Here is a 21447-nt window from a genome sequence, read left to right as displayed (position 1 = left end):
ATCTGAAGGTGATAAACGTAAGAAGAACAAAGGTTCAGGAGATCCTCATTGTTCCGGTCTAGCCAAGGAGGGCTTGGTATCCAGTTTTTCATGATTACTCATAGTAGATTCCTGGCCGCTTCCTCTACGTGAGGAACTGTTACAAAGATCCGGGCGTGTATCATGACTTACCGCGGTTGCGCTTGACGGCGTGGCGGTTGGATGCCATATCCTAGCCCGAAAGGGTATTCCCAGTGAAGTCATTTCCACATTTCTTCAGGCTAGAAAAGAAGTAACGGCAAAGCCTTGCCACCGTAGTTGGCGTAAAGATGTGTCTTGGTGTGAATCCAAGAAGGCTCCTACGGAAGAATTTCAGCTGGGTCGTTCTTCTCCATTCCTTGCAAGCAGGTGTGGATGCAGGCCTAAAGTTAGGCTCCATTTCGGTGCAGTTTTGGCCTTATAAATTTTCATTAAAAAAAAAAAAAAAAAAAAGATTTGGCCACCTTTCCGGAAGTTCAGACTTTCGTGAAAGGAGTACTGCACATCCAACCTCCATTTGTGCCCCCATTGGCACCGTGGGACCTTGACGTGGTGTTGCGTTTTCTTGTGTCACACTGTTTGGAACCTTTATGATAGGTTGTGTTCAAATTTCTCTCTTGAAGAGTGGTTATGCTACTGGCTTTGACGTCCACAAGGCGGGTGTCGGAAGTAGTGGCTTTGTCTCACAAGAGCCCCTGTTGGATATTCCATGTGGATAGAGCGGAATTGAGAACTTGGATAATAGTTCTGCAAAAAAGGTGGTACTGTGTTTCGCAGAAACCAGCCTATTGTGATGCCTGTGGTTACTTAAGCATTGGCTGATTCAAAGTCTCTCGATGTAGTGGGGGCTTTGAATATTTATGTCGCCACTTTGGCTCAGTTTGGGGAAACAGAGGCTCTGTTTGTCCGGTATGCTCCCTGCATGATTGGGGCGCCTGCGTCTATGCAGTCTATTACACACTGGATCTGTGATACGATTCTGCGTGCTCGTTATACGGCTGGATTGCCGTTACCGTAGTTGGTGGAGACCCATTCTACTAGGAAGATGGGCTCTTCTTGGGCGGATGCCCGAAGAGTCCTGCGGTTCAACTTTGCCGAGCGGCTACTTGGTCGGGTTCAAACTCTTTTGCTAAGCTCTACGAATTTGATGCCCTGTCTGATGGGGACCTCCTGTTTGCTCAATCGGTGCTGCAGAGTCGTCCGCACTCTCCCGCCCGGTCTGGAGTTTTGGTATAAACCCCATGGTCCTTAAGGAGTCCCCAGCATCCTCTAAGATGTATGAGAAAATAGGATTTTAATACCTACCGGTAAATCCTTTTCTCTTAGTCCGTAGAGGATGCTGGGCGCCCGTCCCAGTACATACTGTGTCTGCAGTTATTGGTTATGGTTACACTCTTGTGGTGTTTCTTTTCTGTCAGGCTGTTGCTGACGTGGTGCTTGCCATGGCAGGCGGTGTCTTATTATTGGTTGTGTTGACACACAGGTTGTGTTACATATTCTTTCAGCATGTGGCTGTGTATTTATCATGCCGCTGGCTGGTATTCTATTGAATGCCACGTTCTGCGGTATGTTCGTGGTGTGAGCTGGTATGACACTCGCCGTGTTTAAACAATAAATTCTTTCCTCGAAATGTCCGTCTCCCTGGGCACAGTTTTCTAACTGAGGTCTGGAGGAGGGGCATAGAGGGAGGAGCCAGTTCACACCCATTCAAAGTCTTATAGTGTGCCCATGTCTCCTGCGGATCCCGTCTATACTCCATGGTCCTTACGGAGTCCCCAGCATCCTCTACGGACTAAGAGAAAAGGATTTACCGGTAGGTATTAAAATCCTATTTTTTCCCCTATAATGGTGAGGCACTCTTTGGTCTTGAATTTGACAAAATTATTGCTTCTGCTACATCCTCTCAATATGCATTTCTACCATCCTGTGCCATTAAACCAAAGGTTCCTCCTTTTTATGTCCTATTACTCCATAGGACAACCCAGAGTCTTTGCAACCTTTACAAGTTTGCAACCTGCCCCCAAACTCACTGAAAAACATCCCACCTAACCAACTGTCCTCTCACCTATTAGTCCCCAGGGTGCGAGGCCGTCTACAGTAGTTTTGCTAGGAATAGTGGAAGATGACATCCAATTCTTGAATAAAGAGCATTGTGGGAAGGGGCTACGTTCTTTCCTTTACCACCTATCTACCTCATGATCCTTGAACGTGTCTGGTTCCATCTGAACTCTAGAATTATTTCCTGTGTCCCTCCACATTGTTAGTTTCAAGTCAAACCTCTTCCTCATAGGGAAAGCCAGATGGTTCCTTCCATCCCATCTTAATTTTGAATTCCCTGATTGCTTACCTCTGGGTTACCAAGTTCACTATAAAGTCTCTCGGGTACATTGTGGAATCGGGGGATATCCTAGTGTCCCTGGGTGTTCAGGATGCTTACTTTATATTTTTATTTGAGGGGGTAGGGGGTGGCGGAGGCGGTGGAGACTATCTTTGTTGGTCCTCTTGGACCACTACCGGTATTGGGCCTTTTCACCAGCTTCTCAGGTGTTCACCAAGGTGGTGGTGGCTTCTCTGTGGCTCCAATGAATCTGGATATTACCTTATCTGGAAGACATTGCAGCTTATGCACTTTGGGCCCTCTTGAACACTCTGTTCCAGTTGGTGTTTCTTCCCTGAAATGATGTTACCTACACATAATAATTCAGTCTCGTACACTGATGTACATATTTCCTTCGATGTCCTTTCTACCTCTGGTGATTTACAAGCTAAAAAGAGATTGAGGGACTGACGTGCTAGTCACTCCAGATTAACCGTGTATGCCATGGTGCGCAGATCTCGGGCAACTGGAGAGCCTACTTCACCTGGTATGATCGGCAAAATTTAAAACCTGAGCTGTGTGTGTGTGTGTGTGTGTGTGTGTGTGTGTGTGTGTGTGTGTTTGTTTTTGTTTTTTACACGAGGGATTGGATTTGGGTCTTTGCCTGTAGTCTCGGATAGTTCAGGTTTCTGTCCTTACAGTTTATTTCCAGAGACCCTCGATGAGTGTTCCTGGTATTCAGACTTCTCTCCACTGGTTTCTCCATATGCACCCCCTCATTTGTAACTACGATCAAGCTTTGGGATTTGGTCTTAATACTCCAGGCTCTTCAACGTCCTCCCTTTGAACCCTTTGTAGTCTGTTGAACTCAAATGGCTTATGTGGTAACCGGTCTTTCTTTTTGCTATTTCTTCTGTCTGTCGGGTCTCAGAATTGATTGCCCTTTCACATAGGTCTCCTCCGTCCCTGATTTTTCCTTGATTCACTCGGACTGGATGGCCTTAACGACTACAATACCTGTTTTTTTTCTTCCAAAGTTGGTCTCCAGGCTTCATATGAATCAGAAGATTGTGGTTCCATCCTATTTGGGTGACGGAGCTTCCCAGATGTCTGTCTGGTGCTTAGATGTTAGGGCTCTCTGTTTTTATGTGGATAGGTCTAGGGCAGGCCTGGCCAATCTGTGTCTTTCCAGCTGTTGTAAAACTACAAGTCCCAGCATACTCTGCCATAGTTTTAGCATTCTTTAATAACAAAACTGTGGCAGAGCATGCTGGGACTTGAAGTTTCACAACAGCTGGAGAGCCACAGGTTGGCCAGGCCTGGTCTAGGGACTTTCGACATTCCGATTCCCTCTGTGTCCTATATTCGGTTGTTAAAAGGGGATGGCCTTCTTTCAAACAAACCATTGCTCAATGGAATCGGGAGGTCCTCAGTCAAGTTTACATTATGGCTAACCTTCCGTTGCCTCATTCGGTTGCTGTCCAGTCTACCAGGTTGGTTGGAACGTCCTGAGTGCCTCTTTCACTACAAATAATGACTATTTAAATTTATAAGTTGAGAGTTCAGTAGTGTCCAAAAAATAAATCTATTAGTTGTAAACCAGAAATGTTAATTATATTGAGCATTATGCTTAATTTTTTTATAATTTATAAGATGCAAGCACAAAAAAATGCTTTCAAATAGAAATTTAATGTTCATAATTAATTGTGAGGTTTTCAAAACAGCACTGTTAAATATACACTAAATGATCCTGTGGAACGGTGTAATCAAGACATGGCCAAGACTGCCTACACTAACAAATCAAAAATAAATCTTTATTTTTGACTAAATGGCCAAAGCAAACCCAGCAATTTTCTTACATTTCATATTGTATTTAGTGCCAAAATGCTAATCTGTACTAAATATAGATGAGGATAAAATGTTATTTTAATTTTCTGAGTCATGATTTTTTTTTCTTGGCACTCGCCCAACTAATCTCTTTTTTTCAGGTGCATCTGTTATGCCTCTTTTAAAAAAACATGCATGTATCAACATAATGATGATGCCGGTAATAACCTAGAATAAAGTGGATTTTTTTAGTTGATACAAGCTAGAATTTCCATCCATTTTATTGCAGTCTCATGATTTTAGTACCCAGTGACTGTAATTGTCTAGGGTTTTTAATGTAATTCGACTATCTAGCTACAGGTTGAGTATCCCATATCCAAATATTCTGAAATACAGAATTTTTTGAGTGAGATAGTGAAACCTTTTGTTTTCTGATGGCTCAGTGTACACAAACTTTGTTTAATACACAAAGTTATTAAAAATATTGGCTAAAATTACCTTCAGGCTGTGTGTATAAGGTGTATATGACACACAAATGTATTCTGTGCTTAGACTTAGGTCCCATCACCATGATATCTTATTATGGTATGCAGTTATTCCAAAATACGGAAAAATCCGATATCCAAAATACTTCTGGTCCCAAGCATTTTTGATAATGGATACTCAACCTGCATTGACAAAAATGCCATGAAAGTGATCATTTTTTTATTAGAAAAGGTTTACTTTAATTCCATTTTATCAGGACGTACAGAGACCACCGGTCACAATAACGGAACCTACATCCTGGCCCCTCACAATCCCTATAGTCGGCATGCCGACTAACGGACTACTCCCACTCGTGGGTGTCCACGACACACATAGAGTGGAAATAGAACCTGTGGCGAGCACAGCACTGAGCCCGCAGCGTGGCGAGTGCAGCCCTTGTCCCCAAAAGAGACATTGCCTTTACACTGAGTGTTGGTTCTACTTTAAATTTTCAGCTCCAACCCGCCAAGAGGCGGTGGCTTATATATACATAGAGATACAATAGCGGGAAGACTTTTTTGCTAAGTAGTCATGATCACTTCCAGGTAGTCCGCTGAATTCAGTAGGTACTGTACTATCCTAAGGAACTATGGTGTTGATGTAGGAGCCTCTGTTTTATGGGGTCTGGGACTCCAGGTCGACAAAAAAAAAGGTCGACACACCTTAGGTCGACGGACAAATTGTCGACAGGAACAAGGTCGACATGGAGAAAGGTCAACATGAGTTTTTTTTTGGTGTTGTTTTCTCTGCAGAGTGACCGGGAACCCCAATTAGTGCACCGCGTCCCCTCGCATGGCTCGCTTCGCTCGCCATGCTTCGGGCATGGTGCCTTCGCTTCGCTCGGCACAGATTACCGTTCCAATCGTAATCCATGTGGATCGTTAAGTATGAAAAGGTTCCAAGAAGGAAGAAAATAGTGAAAAACTCATGTCGATCTTGTTCCTGTTGACCTTTTGTCCATGTCGACCTAAGGTGCCGACCTTTTTGTTGTCGACCTGGAGTCCGGATACCGTTTTATGGTGCAGAAGTTGCATCAGCGCACGTTGTGTACTGATACTGCTTCTCCCCCATGTATGAATGCAGTGGTGTGTGTTCAATGACATGGGCACTACACGCCCGTGTCATTATCTGCGATATATTTAAGATAACTCGCCGATGTGTGGGGCAATGTAAGAACGGTCAAAGGTACTGACCATTTCGACACCTGCAGCTATCAATTTCGACAGCTGTAGGTGTGATTGTCCCATTGGCGGCCACTGTAGTGGCTGCGTCTGCTTTCGATTCCTGGCCGAGCACGGGAGATCTTGGAATGGTAATGAGACCTTGCGCATGCTCTGTGAGCTGGTGGGGCAGTTAGACACAGCACGTCGGCACGAAGTAGGGATGGCCATTGGTGTATTCTCCATCAATGGTAATATGGTAAGAAACAATCGATGGTTGTAAACTATGTAATGGATAACCATCGATGGTTACACTAACTGATGGTATCCCTATTCCATTGAATAGGGGTGGGTGCCAGCGGGCCAGTTAGTCAGAACCTGGGGGTGGGTGTCTGAGGTGGAGCTATGCTCTGTGACCCAGCACCTTGTTAAAATATTTGAAATAATTGATGGTTGATGGCCATTCTTAGCACTCAGCTGATGCGCTGTGGGTTTTGGTGGGGATCATGCATATCGTCTGTGTAACTTCCTGGTTCATCTCTAAATAGACGAAGCAGGAAGTGCTATAGTGGCACGATATGTGCCGCTATAATACATCTTTCCCCTATGTTCTATCGTGAACATTTGATACTGAAATTTGGACAGACATGCATATAATACAATATAATATATGATACATTTTGAATCTGAAGTGTGTCTGGATTATACGGGGTAAAATGGATTCCCGCAGGTTTTAGCATAGCGACTTCAAGTACATGATGCCAGTTGAGGGTGCTGAAGATCGATCATCTGATCAGTAGGGGCTGTGCCTTCTCAGAGATTAGCAAAAAAAAAAAAAAAAGACACTGGGTGGTCATTTTGTATATTTGAATTATTGCAAATCTGTTTTAAAATTGTTGTGCAAATCAGTGATGCTCTGTTACATAAGAAACCCGTCAATAGCAATCAGTGGGAAGATAGAGCATGGTATTTTGTTTAAATGATGTGAGCATTTAATAGAATTGTGCTCTATCCTATGACAAGTACTTTGATTCTGGTTGCCATGACGTTTGTACTATTTTATTACCTTCCACCTGGGATTGACTATGATTTTCTGACTTTGCAGTTCATGGTCATACCGATGTAGCCACGCTCATCGTTGCTGCTGCGCCATACTGGCGTCCTAGACGTGCCAAACAAATAGCGCAGGTTAGTGAAGTAAGGTGTGATAAGGCACAACAGGATCCACTCCATGCAATACACAGCTTTACCACTGGGTGGCGATTGCTCCACTAATGAAAACTACAGTACAATGCTGAATAGCAGCTGATAGATATGCACTACAGAATACTATACAATGTATACAATAATACTGCATGGTGGACTACTAAATCACCGGAACAGCAGGCACCCTGTGACAATATGCCTTACAACTGAATGCTCCCCTGGTGCGCAGCTTAAAATGATTCCCACCTTAAGTATAAATGTGGTCACTGACAAAGATTTGCTCAGTTCAGAGTTCTACACAGCTCTCTAAAAGAAGAAAAGTCACTACAATCAGCGATAGAGTTGGGACACACTGCACTAATAAATAAATGTGTGTGTGTGTATGTGTGTGTGTGTGTGTATGTATATATATATATATATATATATATATATATATATATATATATATATATATAATATATATATATATATATATATAATATATATATATATACACACTGCTCAAAAAAATAAAGGGAACACTTAAACAACGCAATGTAACTCCAAGTCAATCACACTTCTGTGAAATCAAACTGTCCACTTAGGAAGCAACACTGATTGACAATCAATTTCACTTGCTGTTGTGCAAATGGAATAGACAACAGGTGGGAATTATAGGCAATTAGCAAGACACCCCCAATAAAGGAATTGTTCTGCAGGTGGTGACCACAGACCACTTCTCAGCTCCTATGCTTTCTGGCTGATGTTTTGGTCACTTTTGAAAGCTGGCGGTGCTTTCACTCTAGTGGTAGCATGAGACGGAGTCAACAACCCACAAAACTGGCTCAGGTAGTGCAGCTCATCCAGGATGGCACATCAATGCGAGCTGTGGCAAGAAGGTTTGCTGTGTCTTTCAGCGTAGTGTCCAGAGCATGGAGGCGCTACCAGGAGACAGGCCAGCACATCAGGAGACGTGGAGGAGGCCGTAGGAGGGCAATAACCCAGCAGCAGGACCGCTACCTCCGCCTTTGTGCAAGGAGAAATAGGAGGAGCACTGGCAGAGCCCTACAAAATGACCTCCAGCAAGCCACAAATGTGCATGTGTCAACTCAAACGATCAGAAACAGACTCCATGAGGGTGGTATGAGGGCCCGACGTCCACAGGTGGGGGTTGTGTTTACAGCCCAACACCGTGCAGGACGTTTGGCATTTGCCAGAGAACACCAAGATTGGCAAATTCGCCACTGGCGCCCTGTGCTCTTCACAGATGAAAGCAGGTTCTCACTGAGCACATGTGACAGACGTGACAGAGTCTGGAGACACCAAGGAGAACGTTCTGCTGCCTGCAACATCCTCCAGCATGACCGGTTTGGCAGTGGGGTCAGTAATGGTGTGGGGTGGCATTTCTTTGGGGGGCCACACAGCCCTCCATGTGCTCGACAGAGGTAGCCTGACTGCCATTAGGTACTGAGATGAGATCCTCAGACCCCTTGTGAGACCATATGCTGGTGCGGTTAGCCCTGGGTTCCTCCTAATGCAAGACAATGCTAGACCTCATGTGGCTGGAGTGTGTCAGCAGTTCCTGCAAGACTAAGGCATTGATGCTATGGACTGGCCCGCCCGTTCCCCAGACCTGAATCCAAATAAGCACATCTGGGACATCATGTCTCGCTCCATCCACCAACGCCACGTTGCACCACACACTGTCCAGGAGTTGGCGAATGCTTTAGTCCAGGTCTGGGAGGAGATCCCTCAGGAGACCATCCGCCACCTCATCAGGAGCATGCCCAGGCATTGTTGGGAGGTCATACAGGCACGTGGAGGCCACACACACTACTGAGCCTCATTTTGACTTGTTTTAAGGACATTACATCAAAGATGGATCAGCCTGTAGTGTGTTTTTCCACTTTAATATTGAGGGTGACTCCAAATCCAGACCTCCATGGGTTAATAAATTTGATTTCCATTGATCATTTTTGTGTGATTTTGTTGTCAGCACATTCAGCTATGTAAAGAACAAAGTATTTAATAAGAATATTTCATCCAGATCTAGAATGTTATTTTAGTGTTCCCTTTATTTTTTTGAGCAGTGTGTGTATATGTATATGTATGTATGTATGTATGTATGTATATATATATATATATATATATATATATATATATATATACATATACATATACATACACACACATACATACACACACTGCTCAAAAAAATAAAGGGAACACTAAAATAACACATCCTAGATCTGAATGAATGAAATATTCTCATTAAATACTTTGTTCTTTACATAGTTGAATGTGCTGACAACAAAATCACAAAAAAATTATCAATGGAAATCAAATTTATTAACCCATGGAGGTCTGGATTTGGAGTCACCCTCAATATTAAAGTGGAAAAACACACTACAGGCTGATCCAACTTTGATGTAATGTCCTTTAAAACAAGTCAAAATGAGGCGCAGTAGTGGTGTGTGTGGCCTCCACGTGCCTGTATGACCCCTCTACAACGCCTGGGCATGCTCCTAATGAGGTGGTGGATGGTCTCCTGAGGGATCTCCTCCCAGACCTGGACTAAAGCATCCACCACCTCCTGGACAGTCTGTGGTGCAACGTGGCTTTGGTGGATGGAGCGAGACATGATGTCCCAGATGTGCTCAATTGGATTCAGGTCTGGGGAATGGGTGGGCCAGTCCAAAGCATCAATGCCTTAGTCTTGCAGGAACTGCTGACACACTCCAGCCACATGAGGTCTAGCATTGTCTTGCATTAGGAGGAACCCAGGGCCAACCGCACCAGCATATGGTCTTACAAGGGGTCTGAGGATCTCATCTCGGTCCCTAATGGCAGTCAGGCTACCTCTGGCGAGCACATGGAGGGCTGTGCGGCCCCTCAAAGAAATGCCACCACACCATTACTGACCCACTGCCAAACCGGTTATGCTGGAGGATGTTGCAGGCAGCAGAACGTTCTCCTTGGCGTCTCCAGACTCTGTCACGTCTGTCACATGTGCTCAGTGAGAACCTGTTTCATCTGTGAAGAGCACAGGGCGCCAGTGGCGAATTTGCCAATCTTGGTGTTCTCTGGCAAATGCCAAACATCCTGCACGGTGTTGGGCTATAAGCACAACCCCCACCTGTGGACATCGGGCCCTCATACCACCCTCATGGTGTCTGTTTCTGATCGTTTGAGTAGACACATGCACGTTTGTGGCTTGCTGGAGGACATTTTGCAGGGCTCTGGCAGTGTTCCTCCTGTTCCTCCTTGCACAAAGGCGGAGGTAGCGGTCCTGCTGCTGGGTTGTTGCCCTCCTACGGCCTCCTTCACATCTCCTGATGTACTGGCCTGTCTCCTGGTAGCGCCTCCATGCTCTGGACACTACGCTAACAGACACAGCAAACCTTCTTGCCACAGCTCGCATTGATGTGCCATCCTGGGTGAGCTGCACTTCCTGAGCCACTTGTGTGGGTTGTAGGGAGGTCATACAGGCACGTGGAGGCCACACACACTACTGAACCTCATTTTGACTTGTTTTAAGGACATTACATCAAAGTTGGATCAGCCTGTAGTGTGTTTTTCCACTTTAATATTGAGGGTGACTCCAAATCCAGACCTCCATGGGTTAATAAATTTGATTTCCATTGATAATTTTTGTGTGATTTTGTTGTTAGCACATTCAACTATGTAAAGAACAAAGTATTTAATAAGAATATTTCATTCATTCAGATCTAGGATGTGTTATTTTAGTGTTCCCTTTATTTTTTTGAGCAGTATATATATATATATATATATATATATATATATATATATATATATATATATATATATATATATATATATATAATATATATATATATATAATATATATATATATTTGTCTAACGTCCTAAGTGGATGCTGGGGACTCCGTAAGGACCATGGGGATTAGCGGCTCCGTAGGAGACTGGGCACCAGTAAAGAAAGCTTTAGGACTACCTGGTGTGCACTGGCTCCTCCCACTAAGACCCTCCTCCAGACCTCAGTTAGATTCTTGTGCCCGGCTGAGCTGGATGCACACTAGGGGCTCTCCTGAGCACCTAGAAAGAAAGTATATTTAGGTTTTTTATTTTCAGTGAGATCTGCTGGCAACAGACTCACTGCAGCGAGGGACTACGGGGAGAAGAAGCGAACCTACCTAACAGGTGGTAGTTTGGGCTTCTTAGGCAACTGGACACCATTAGCTCCAGAGGGATCGACCGCAGGACCCGACCCGCTTGTTTTACATCCTTATTGTATATGTACATGTATATGTATATGTATGTGTGTGTATGTATATATATATATATATATATATGTGTGTGTATATATATATATATATATATATATATATATATATATATGTGTGTATATATATATATATATATATATGTATGTATATGTGCAATAAGGATGTAAAACAAGCGCCTAACACCTTATACGTTTACAATGGGTGGATTAATATAACATAATTCGTGCATAAACATTCATGTCCATTCCCATCAGCACTCCCAGGTGTAGTGGCTGCAGCATAGACTTTCTTATTGACTCATATTTCAATGAGTCATAGGTAAAAATGTTCAATAGGGATAAAGTCTCTGCGCCTTCAGTGCTCTGGTGTGGAAACTTCCTTCAATGTGCAGCTAATAATATATATGCGACACCAGAGATATGGTCAAGATATGCCTGTAGTGGTATCTTTAAATGGTCGTCTTCCCTTGTCCTCTTACTCCATGTACTGACACCCTCAGCGAGGGGTTTAGGTACAGTTATATAGGCAGAAAGGGAAGATATGTGTCAGCAAAATGCTCTTAATATTATAAAGTGACCAGTGACTGGTTAGTGCCGATATTAAAATTTTTTTTTATAGAAAAGTGCTACGTGCCTATAGTGTCTCAAAAACCACTATATTGAAAATGTGATTTCTAATGTAGATAATCAGAATCACACCCGAGTGATAAAGTTTAAAAATAAGGAAAGGAAGGTAATAACTCACTCCTTTTTAGAATGCTGCTCCTATAAGGTACTCCTTGACAATGTATAGTACCTTTGAAAAGTTTTTTTTCCATTCAAGGAAAAAAACAGAAAGAAAAGGGAGCTAATAGTGTGATATAGTTTTTCACAATTTTAATCACACACATATACATAAAAATGGAATCGTACAATTTAAAAAGTTATAACAAGCTTATCTGTTGTAAGTGCCGACAACAGCACTTACAACAGATAAGCTTGTTATAACTTTTTAAACAGCCACAAATACAAAACAGAGGTTCCACACAGGTGGATGGGGCACTCACAATTAAATAACACATACAACATGTTAAATCGTACAAAATGTTCATAGTTTAATAGTTGGATAATCAGTTGCACCAACTCGCCCTTAATCGACGTTTCGACCCCATAACTGGGTCTTTTTCAAGATAGGCAAATTCGGTGAAAGTTCAAATAACCTTTTACAGATGTACACATGATAACATCGGTAGAGATCTAGAAAAGAGAGAGAACATAAGATCACACTTAATGCCTCCCAGGCCCCATTGTTGCGCAATAACACAATACTAAATTACACAAGGCGCACTTACAGTGCACCCATCAGGTATACCTTAAGCCCAGTGGATAAAATAATGCTACAGTGACCACCAGTGTGAATCCAATTACCAAAAAAGAGGCTTACATAGACAAATCACTTCTAAGAGATGTCCAGACAATACCTATCCACTCAGCTGCTGTGCAGCTCACGTGCCTAAAAAACCAATGTGTACAATATATCAAATAAATAGACAGGCACAGTGCTGATAGACTCAAAAAACACAAACAAATACACAAATACGTACTCCAGCAACTATGCGTTTGCAGATAAATGCATGTAAATTTCTTATAATGTTGTTCTCAGATTACTCGCCCTAAAAACAAAAATAAGAGGTAAAACTGGAGACTATGGAAATCTATACTGATACAATGTGTGAGTATAGTAAACACTAACTACTCACTATATACAGGCAATCATTCCAGTGTGGATACATCCAGGTAGGCCACTTAATAAGTTCCACAGCACATCAAAAAAACGATCACTACAATGAAAACAGTATACAGTCTAGATGTCAATCACCTAGAGTCTAACTTTAAAAACAATATTCATAACCACTAAGTGGTGAGTACTTACACAAACCGTATTCACACAGTCAAAGGACACCTGGCTCTACACACACGGTCTACACGCCGGAGAATATAACCCCAGGCGACCGGAAGTGAACATGACGTCACTTCCGCCCCGTGGTTTCATTACAAAATCCAAAACTAAATAACTACCCGCACGCTGACACAAACTCCCCACCTTGGGGTGATGAAACTCTCGGGCCTGTTACCTAATACTCTCCTGGTCACAGCCGCTACACACAGCGGTCCGGGACGTTCTCTGCGTCTCACGGACCGGAAGCTCATATGTGAACAAAGTCCGGAACGCGTCATGCGTTCCATAGACCGGAAGCATGCGTTCCACCGGGTAACGGTGAGACGCACCGCTATCTGCAAGTAAATACTCGCCTCACCCTCTCACTGCACCATCGATATAGATAAACAGGTACCCGCAACTGGCCAGGAAGAAAAGGTCCTGAGCATCATATCCACTGGGCTCACCAACCTGTACCACCGATTAGAATCGAACTTAATAAATAAATAATTAAATAATGGACAAATGACATACATAGATACATATGTATGTGCTAGAAATAGAGCATTCAAGACAAAATGCAACAATGGAACCTGAGGACTAATAGTGGTGCAAAATCCACATTGGTCCAGCCCAACTGTCCATACTTCAAACATCAAGATAATTATTACATACATAGTTGATAATATTACATAATACAGTTCAAACATGTGATTGTCTGACTATACATCACATAAATACATTTTATTAACAAAAAATATATAATAATAAATGTAGATATGAATATAAAAGTATATAGAAGATAAAATTCCACACCCCCAGAATTATGTCTGGGAATCATGCTGTCAAAACACAGAAATCCATATGGGACAGAACAACCCCAAATCAATAGTGTTACAAACCAGTGCATATTCTGGGAGGCGTGACAATCAGATAATATATACAATAATTGAATTGAGACATTGTACCATAATAATATTAATAGAACAATACATAAATATAGTGTCAATATACTCGCATTTATTCAATTTAGATATAATATTGAAGAAAGGTACAGGGGCTGGACCTCACAGTCCGGCCAAGGAGACAGAAAGTCACCTGGCAAGACCATAACACTTGACCGAAGATTCCCTAATAGCAGGGACACCTTCAACCAATAGACATATAGGCAAAAGGGCATGTTTTACCAAGCAAAACATCAAAGAAGCCCACAATGAGGTATCAATTTGCAAACTCCGGTTAAGCACAGCTTGGGGACATATCAGCCAGCGGTGACCCTAACATAGGGCCCTTTACCGTTTGATAAACAGATTTAATGGGTTATATTCATTCATTCCCTTGGGGGCGACAGTGTCCAGGGTATAGATCCAATAACTCTCGCGCTGCTTGAGCGCGAGCGCCCTGTCACCCCCACCCTGTTTGGGTGGGACCCAATCTATCAGTTTACATCTCATGCTCGACACTTTATTGTTTATTTTCGAAGAAATGTCGGGCTACTGGTTTATCAGTGATTCCGGTTTCAAAAGCTGCACGTATGGAAGTGTGGTGGTTGGCCATTCGATCTCTGAAAGTCCTAGTGGTAAGCCCCACATAATACAGACCACAAGGGCAGATAAGTATATAAATAACATGGTCTAAACGACAGTGTAGGTGGTATGTAATTTGTATTTTCTTCCCTGTTTGAGGATGCATTACAGTGGGACCCGTCACCATGGATCTACACGTCACACAGCCCCCGCAGAAGCATCCAGGTTTCTGTTTCATGATAAGGGTCTTATCAGTGGTCTCATCTGGAAACACCGTGGGGCGCATCAGAAGCTGTTTTAAATTGGGTCCCCTACCAAACGCCATCATCGGTGTCTGCATATTTGTAAATGGTAATGTAGTATCAGAAGTCACTATAGGCCAATGTTTATTGATCGATTTCCGAACACAGCCCGACATCCCGTTGTATGTGGTGGAGAATGTCATCCTGTTAATATTAGCTCTTCTAGCCCTAACTTCACCCTTGAATATCCTTGTGGCTTTCCTCAGGCATCCCTTAAGGACCCTACGCTTGTAGCCACGTTCAACAAATCTGGCGGTCATCTCGGTGAGTTGTATATCCATTGCCTCTGTCTCAGAGTTTATACGCATAACCCTGAGGTATTGAGATACCGGCAAGTTATCTTTTAACAATGAGGGGGGGGTGGCTACTGGCCAAAAGTGTAGTATTACGGTCAGTGGCCTTCCGAAAGAGGGTAGTTACTAATCTCCTCCCTCGGACTATTATCCTAATGTCAAGAAAACAGACCTCATTGGTCGATACTGTATATGTAAACCTAACCGGAGACGCCAACTGATTCAATTCCTCCACCATATTGACAAAAGTCTGCTCAGAGTCCGCCCATAGTATAAATACATCGTCAATAAATCGTTTATATAAACGTATGAATTTACCGTACTTCGGATAAATATTTGTTTCCTCCTATTGTGCCATATACAGGTTGGCATAGGACGGGGCCAGATTGGAGCCCATGGCCGTCCCTGATTTCTGCGTAAAAAACAAATCCTTATAGGAAAAATGATTTAAACTTAGGACCAACCTCACCAACTCCAAAATATATTCAATGGGTTGTTTGAGATTAGCTGACCTCCGCAAGGCAGTTGCCACCGCGTCCAGACCATGGTCATGCGGGATAATTGTATATAAAGAACATACGTCCATAGTAGCCAATATCAATGGTTCATCTGACAGGGTGATGGTCCGGATGAGTTTAAGAAAATCGTTCGAATCCCGAATATGACTCTCATTATCCAGTACTAGGGGTTGGAGTATACTATCGATATAAATAGCTAATGGCTGAAGCACAGACCCTTCTGCCGCTATGATAGGTCTCCCTGGGGGTTTATCGAGGGTTTTATGCACCTTCGGTAGGGTGTAAATAATAGGACATTTCGGGTAATCAACCGTAAGATAAGCATATAACTCCTGGTCCAACCAACCACTCTCAAATCCACGTGTCAAAGACCCATCAACCTGAGATTTAATCTCTTTCACCGGATTGTAATCTAATTTAAGGTATGTATTGGAATCAGATAACTGGGACAGAATTTCACTGTCGTAATCAGCCCAATTCTGGACCACCACTGATCCCCCCCTTATCCGCCGGACGGATGACTATAAAGGGATTATCACGTAAATTCTTCAATGCATTACGTTCATCAGGGGACAAGTTGTCGTACATTTTCGGTACCTGACAATCATTAATATCCTTCTGAACAATACGTGTAAATGTTTTAATACTTGCATTTGAGGACATAGGATCAAATTGTGACTTTGGTTTGAACTTAGATATACTGGTGTCCGATGATTTGACACCAAAAAAATCCTTTAACCTAAGGTTACGACTAAATCTATATAGTTCAACGGTGTTTTGGAACTTATTGTGCTTAGTTGTCGGAACAAATGTTAACCCTTTCGACAAAAGTGCCATTTCAGAATCACTTAGTCGATAATCTGACAAATTAAACACAGAATCTACTGTCGTCGCCTTCGCGCCCTTCTTCGGGTGGCCACCCCGCCTCGTGTGCGGCCGGTGACTCTTGGGTCTTCCATCAATACTGTGGACATAGGGTTGCTTACGCCTAAAAAATGTGTACCCACAGGTTGTATTTCCCCCGTGTCTGTGTCAGAGGTTGAATATGATGATCCAGGGTTATGATTAACCGGTGTATAACGGCGTCTAAACTGTGGCCGATAGTATCTATCCTGCCCCTCCTGTCCAGAGTTCCCCAGCAACCAACGGTAAACCGTATGGTTCTGGTAATCTAATGTCACTGCTGCTAACTTTTTTCTTTTAAATGAAATCAACTCGTTACAAAATGTATCCATCTGTGTCTGCAGTCTGTCAATCCAATTACTGGATTTATCATCACGTAATAACGGTAAGGTAGTAGCATTAGTTGTTTCAATGTCAATTTTCACCTTTTTGAGATCACTACTGACCTCCTCGATAACGAGTGCAATAAGGTCAAATGAACATTTATTTAAAATGCCACACCATTTACTACAGAACACCGGGTTGTTCCTACCGAGAGTAGGTATGTTGTTTAAACGAAATCCACGTGGGATCTGTTTGCGCCTATGATACTCCGAAAGGAACTGGCCATGGAGTTGTAGTTCTACTTCACGCTGACTAAGTTTAAGTAACTTATAGAAAACATCAGCGGCTGTCTCTGCCGGCAAGGAATCAAAATCCAATTTGTCAAACAACAGTTTGTCCACTTCATCGTCAGTATATGATACGGTCCCCTGTTCTGCTTGAGATAATAAACCATCATCTAACCGATAAGTCCCTCCCTGTGCCATAGCTGTAATCAACTGACGGATAAAGACTGAAAAATAAAACGTGAATAAGCACACAACTAAAGTGTGTCCTAATTATCACTCTTTACCAGATACTCAGAATAGGATGGGTGTCGGATAAGGCAGAGGTACACTAAAAGCACCTATACCCAATATATCATTGGAGATCCGCACTCGCATCAAAAAATGCATAGACACATATTTTGGCTGCACCCAGTGAAACTGACAAAGTCAGCCACAAATACAAAACAGAGGTTCCACACAGGTGGATGGGGCACTCACAATTAAATAACACATACAACATGTTAAATCGTACAAAATGTTCATAGTTTAATAGTTGGATAATCAGTTGCACCAACTCGCCCTTAATCGACGTTTCAACCCCATAACTGGGTCTTTTTCAAGATAGGCAAATTCGGTGAAAGTTCAAATAACCTTTTACAGATGTACACATGATAACATCGGTAGAGATCTAGAAAAGAGAGAGAACATAAGATCACACTTAATGCCTCCCAGGCCCCATTGTTGCGCAATAACACAATACTAAATTACACAAGGCGCACTTACAGTGCACTCATCAGTGTGTGTGTGTGTGTGTGTGTGTGTGTGTGTGTATATATATATATATATATATATATATATATATATATATATATATATATATAAAAAATATATATATATATATATAAAAAATATATATATAAAAAATATATATATAAAAAATATATATATAAAAAAATATATATATGTATATATATATAAAAAATATATACACACACACTGCTCAAAAAAATAAAGGGAACACTAAAATAACACATCCTAGATCTTAATGAATGAAATATTCTTATTAAATACTTTGTTTTTTACATAGTTGAATGTGCTGACAACAAAATCACACAAAAATTATCAATGGAAATCAAATTTATTAACCCATGGAGGTCTGGATTTGGAGTCACCCTCAAAATTAAAGTGGAAAAACACACTACAGGCTGATACAACTTTGATGTAATGTCCTTAAAACAAGTCAAAATGAGGCTCAGTAGTGTGTGTGGCCTCCACGTGTCTGTATGACCTCCCTACATCCCACACAAGTGGCTCAGGTAGTGCAGCTCATCCAGGATGGCACATCAATGCGAGCTGTGGCAAGAAGGTTTGCTGTGTCTGCCAGCGTAGTGTCCAGAGCATGGAGGCGCTACCAGGAGACAGGCCAGTACATCAGGAGACGTGGAGGAGGCCGTAGGAGGGCAACAACCCAGCAGCTGGACCGCTACCTCCGCCTTTGTGCAAGGAGGAACAGGAGGAGCACTGCCAGAGCCCTGCAAAAATGTGCATGTGTCTACTCAAATGATCAGAAACAGACTCCATGAGGGTGGTATGAGGGCCCGACGCCCACAGGTGGGGGTTGTGCTTACAGCCCAACACCGTGCAGGACGTTTGGCATTTGCCAGAGAACACCAAGATTGGCAAATTCACCACTGGCGCCCTGTGCTCTTCACAGATGAAAGCAGGTTCTCACTGAGCACATGTGACAGACGTGACAGAGTCTGAAGACTCCAAGGAGAACGTTCTGCTGCCTGCAATATCCTCCAGCATGACCGGTTTGGCAGTGGGTCCGTAATGGTGTGGGGTGGCATTTCTTTGGGGGGCCGCACAGCCTTCCATGTGCTCGCCAGAGGTAGCCTGACTGCCATTAGGTACCGAGATGAGATCCTCAGACCCCTTGTGAGACCATGTTCTGGTGCGGTTGGCCCTGGGTTCCTCCTAATGCAAGACAATGCTAGGCCTCTTGTGGCTGGAGTGTGTCAGCAGTTCCTGCAAGACAAAGGCATTGATGCTATGGACCGGCCCTGCCCGTTCCCCAGACCTGAATCCAATTGAGCACATCTGGGACATCATGTCTCGTCCATCCACCAATGCCACGTTGCACCACAGACTGTCCAGGAGTTGGCGGATGCTTTAGTCCAGGTCTGGGAGGAGATCCCTCAGGAGACCATCCGCCACCTCATCAGAAGCATGCCCAGGCGTTGTAGGGAGGTCATACAGGCACGAGGAGGCCACAGACACTACTGAGCCTCATTTTGATTTGTTTTAAGGACATTACATCAAAGTTGGATCAGCTTGTAGTGTGTTTTTCCACTTTAATTTTGAGGGTGACTCCAAATCCAGACCTCCATGGGTTAATAAATTTGATTTCCATTGATAATTTTTGTGTGATTTTGTTGTCAGCACATTCAACTATGTAAAGAACAAAGTATTTAATAAGAATATTTCATTCATTCAGATCTAGGATGTGTTATTTTAGTGTTCCCTTTATTTTTTTGAGCAGTGTATATAATTTACTATTGCTGTTAACTATTATGTCAATATATTTGACACACTTTGTTCTGATTTACTGTACAGATACATATGTTTTGAGCAGTTTGTGTTTTTATGTTTGCCATAATGTATGTGCTGGTCACTGCCTTAAACGTTATGCTAATATTTATATATTTAAAGAGTCTGTTGCCTTATTCAGACCGAAATGGCGATGGCTTCACCTTGAAGTTTTAAAGGACTAAAGTGTGTGTGTGTGTCTCCCAAGTTGTATTTACAAGCACGCAGCCACTTAAATTTAATATATACATTATAAGAAGCGCAGTGTTTTATTGTAAAAAACTTTTGATATGAAAAATAACACATGGGCTTCTTAACCATTTATTTCTTCAGGAATGTAATGTTACACATAATGATAAAATTGGCTTATTCACAAATCATTGTCTCAAGTCATAAAGAGGTTAAGTACAATTTGAGCTCTGCAAAGTTGCATGCATCCTCTCCAGGGCTTGATTTCTTCTTTCTAATATAATTAATCATTCACATCAGTCCCTGCTTATTGGAGCCTACAGTTGTAGTTATGACCACACCCGACAGCTTCCTTAGAATCCAATTAACTTTACAATATTTTTTTTGAGACTGTGGGAGGTACCTGGAGCTCTTGCATGAAATCTACACACACAAGGGTTAAAACGGGTTCCCAACCACAGTTCTCAAGGCACGCAGTCAAGGTTTTAAGGATAGCTATGTTTGCTCAAGCATGGATCTCGCTAAAACCTGGACTGTTAGCGTGCCTTGAAGTCCAAGTTTGGGACTCTTTGGGTTAGAACATGGATTTGACGTGCTAGGAAACAATTCATAGCATCATTGTTGCTGTCATGTGATGAAGAGTGCTCTCTCCACTTTTACCCTGTCACACAAATCTAAAGTCCTAGTACAGTTATGGCCCAGTCGCCCTGCCATTGGTGGTTTATCAGCTTGTTTTTATGCAAACTAAGATCACTGGTCAACAGCCACAATGTTTCTGCAATAAAATCAGAATTTTAATATGCTAAACAAAATTGTTTTTATGTTACGTTACATATCCCTAATACCCCTTTCAGACCACATATCACAGGTGACACCCGGGAGCCGCACATGGAAGCAACCCACTGAGGCCCCTTTCGCAAAAGACATGTAAAAAAAATATTTTATTATTAGATTTGATTTTTGATGAGTACAATCCTTCGTTTTTACCACAGGGCAGAGGTTCCCAAACTTTGTTGAATCGCGTGCCCTAGAGTCTCTGCATTTTTTCACAGCACCACTAGGATAAGTTATTTTATTCACAAATTTGGAAACCAATATTAAATTAAGAAAATTGTGCCTACCTGTCATCCTTGGGGACAGTTACGTGGTGATATACAGCTGTGCTTCTTATTGTCCACGTTTTATAACGTGCAGCCCCCAGCACTGGTTTTGCCGATCACTTTTGACCATAAATAATTTGATTTGGTCCTGGACCACTAACCCGAGGCACTGCTGCAAGAGCCTTACGGCACCCTTGTATGTTGGAAACCACTGCCATAAC

The 21447-nt window shown here is 42.5% G+C and overlaps 1 protein-coding gene across 7 annotated transcripts in view; it reads left to right on the top strand.

Moving 5' to 3' along the window:
* FCHO1 (FCH and mu domain containing endocytic adaptor 1) overlaps positions 1-21447 on the top strand; it is a 325680-nt gene that overhangs the window by 79263 nt on the left and 224970 nt on the right. Inside the window, exon 1 of one of the 7 annotated variants that reach the window (XM_063914424.1) lies at positions 6954-7035. The exons of the other annotated variants lie outside the window; for them this stretch is intronic. The gene's annotated coding sequence lies outside the window, so the exon portion shown is untranslated. Of the gene's footprint in view, positions 1-6953; positions 7036-21447 lie in introns of those variants that run through there. 7 annotated transcript variants of the gene reach the window in all.

The sequence above is a fragment of the Pseudophryne corroboree genome, chromosome 1 (genome assembly GCF_028390025.1).
Source record: "Pseudophryne corroboree isolate aPseCor3 chromosome 1, aPseCor3.hap2, whole genome shotgun sequence".
Classification (NCBI taxonomy): Eukaryota; Metazoa; Chordata; class Amphibia; order Anura; family Myobatrachidae; genus Pseudophryne; species Pseudophryne corroboree.
This window is presented reverse-complemented; position numbering and strand designations above follow the sequence as displayed.